This window comes from Schistocerca serialis, chromosome 6 (assembly GCF_023864345.2).
Source record: "Schistocerca serialis cubense isolate TAMUIC-IGC-003099 chromosome 6, iqSchSeri2.2, whole genome shotgun sequence".
NCBI classification, from domain to species: Eukaryota; Metazoa; Arthropoda; class Insecta; order Orthoptera; family Acrididae; genus Schistocerca; species Schistocerca serialis.
Genome location: NC_064643.1, coordinates 360,252,602 through 360,255,681, shown reverse-complemented (window position 1 = coordinate 360,255,681; position 3,080 = coordinate 360,252,602). Strand labels below are relative to the sequence as shown.

At 39.3% G+C, this 3,080-nt stretch overlaps 1 pseudogene; it reads left to right on the top strand.

Annotated features, from left to right (window-relative positions):
• The first annotated feature begins 1,703 nt into the window (after positions 1–1,703).
• On the top strand, positions 1,704–2,365 carry LOC126484868 (protein FRA10AC1-like; annotated as a pseudogene).
• The last annotated feature ends 715 nt before the right edge of the window (positions 2,366–3,080 follow it).

Sequence of the window (3,080 nt, the reverse complement as noted above, 5' to 3'; positions counted from 1 at the left end):
TCATGTTCCACTATCTTTTGCATGATAAATCTTAAGATTTTTTTTCGTAAATATGCCTGTATGCTGATAATTTATAAGTTTTATTGTTTTTTAATTAAAGGCAGATATTAGTCGGTAATTCGTAGTGATCATTTACACATTACAATACTAGATAGTCTTCTGTGGAAGAGGAGGAGTTGACAAAGAGAGAAGTTTTTAGTTTGGCTTCAAATTTTACTTTAATGTCTGTCAGGAATGTTATCTCGCTGGTTGCAACATTGTGACCCCCTGTTTGTGCTACATATAACCTTAATGTGATGTAAGGAATGTCACTTTTTTTCTTCTTTTATTGTAATTATGTGCCAACGGTCTTTCCCGTCAGATTACCGAAGGTATGCGCTGTCGGCCTGGGTTGGCATTGGAATGGGTGACCATCCGGTCTGTCGAGCGCTGTTGGCCAGCGGGGTGCACTCAGCTCTTGTGAGGCAAACTGAGGAGCTACTTGATTGAGAAGTAGCGGCCCCGGTCTCGTAAACTGGCATACGGCTCGGAGCACGATGTGCTGACCACATGCCCATCCATATCAGCATCCAGTGACGTCTGTGGGCTGGGGATGACACGGCGGCCCATCGCTACTGGTGGACCCTCATGGCCTTTTCAGGCGGAGTTTAGTTTTCTTGTAATTATATCACCACTGTTCATGTTGAAGTGCAGTGGATTGTTTACAACATCTTCACGATGGAATAACTATACTGTGAAGTGATTAGATTGCTACTCACCCGCCGAGCAGCAGGCAGGCACGACGTGACATTATTATGTATATTTCGTTGTTATTGTCGGTAAATTCTTGAAAACTCAGTGTACTAGTTTTCTATATGTTACGAGTAGTTAATTGCGTATATTTTGTATGAATTAATAATATTCGTTTAAGTATTTCCGCGTAACATAACAATTGCATTGCATAAGTGCTGTAGAGTAATTAAAACTGACGTCCTTGTGAAACCCATTGCAGAATTACGCAGTGATGTGCTATCAGCTTTCGATAACAAAAATTAAAAAGAATTATTTATTTCTGTAACTGTTAGTAAACTCGTATACCATGAAACTGTGTAGTTTTGATATAGCTTCCGTAAATGAACTATATAAAAGCTATAATTTGCCTTACGGTTTGTCGTAAATAAATATTTTACACCCTTTTTCAGTCACCAATTTCGTAAAATCTTAATGTAAGTAGTTGTTGTCACAGTCATAAAAATGGAACATACAGAAATACAAATGTGTAGGAAGAAAAATTTAAGTAAGTTCTGTATAGATCAGGATACAGAAAAATGGCTTGTGAATTAATATTGAGAAATGTAATAATTGTATTTGTTACAGTATACAAGCCTCAGCTATATAGATGGAAAATTTTCATGAAAAATTTTGATAGTTTATTCTTCTGCCAGTCAGACACTAATAGAAGTTTATTGATTTCCACGTTAATTTATTGAGCGAATCTGTCAGGTAGGTGCAGTAAGCCACTCACCATTTAGTATCAGTCATAAATCCCCATACCAGAGTTGCTCAACCCTATAAATAATGCATCCGTACAACCACTGGAAGTTAAACTTGGACCTACTCCGCGGTAAATGTATTGGCAGTTCATGTTCTTAATCTCATAACTTCGCTACATGTACCGTTCTGAACCACACAAAGAAGAAAATGGCAAAACAACAGAACCGTGATGGATTGCATGCCACAACGTAAAAGATCACTGATGTATATTAAATCATCACTGGCATCATTAAATCCATATGATCTCCACAAGAAGCTCATCAATGAATATTTGTTAAGCCGCAAGGGCAGCACATCACTGTTAAGATGAGACAGGTCTCGAGATAAATGTGACAGTGATGTTATCCGGGAGAATCATCGGTTTCTGTGGGATGATGATGATATTCCAGATTCCTGGGAAGCCCAATTAGCTAAGAAATATTATGACAAATTATTCAAAGAATATTGTATTTGTGACCTTAGCAGATACAAGGAAAACAAGCACTCAACTGGATTTTTCACCTGTTTGAACTGACTGTAAATTTGATTGAAGGTGGCTATGCGATGGCGTACAGAACAAGAAGTTGTTGTAGGGAAAGGCCAGTTTAGCTGTGGAGAAAAACACTGCTCATCTAAGGAGGACTTACATAAATGGGAAGTGAACTTTGGTTACGTTGAAAATGGTGAAAAGAAGAATGCGCTAGTTAAAGCAAGACTTTGTACCAAGTGTTCAGAAAAATTGAATTACAAACATAAAAGGCGTGAAATTACACGTAAGAAAAAAAGAAGACTTAAAGGCGACAGACGTCTGCTCGGTAGTAATCGTTACTCGGAGGGTGTCAAACTAGAGTGAACAACCAACAAATTGTATGTTTCGAGATATTCAACTCTAAAGATCAAGCACGGAAAAACATCCTTTGAAATGCTGAGGTCAGTAAATGACTTTCCACAGGCTTCTAACATGTTGTTTACTCGCTGTTCAAACAAAATACGTGTTAAATTAAGAGACCCACTGCTTGAAAAAGCTGCGTACTGGCTAATTGGGCAATGCCCTCTACCGTTAGCGAGGGGATCACAGGTGGCAGACCACGAGTGTAGGCAGTGAGTAGGACGGAGCCTTTGTGATGGTGTGGGCGGTGGGTCACAGACACATCCTTCTCTTTGAGAGTTGCATCGAATGGGCTTTGTTTCTTTATGTTTCTTTTTGTCGACGGTCGTTGAAGCACTGAGCAGTAATCGTTGATTACCTTTCGGATGTCGCGGTCTGCAAGTTCAGTTACATTGCGTTTACCCTTTGGCGTTAGCTGTTGTTACGGGCATAAGAGTGGGGACTAAGAATTTATCACACATGACAGTATATTGTGTTTGCGTACTCTTCCTTGAGAGGAATTCATCTGACGTTTGCTAAGCTGCAGTTAGCGTTCCTCTAGTTGTTCTTTAATTATTATCGACTTTTAAGTGCTGCGCCGATTGTCCTGGCACCTAACAAGTCTAGCGTACTCATGATTCGCTGTTGTTATTTTACAAAGTACAAATCCATCGGTGTTAGTAATATACATGAGGAGCAG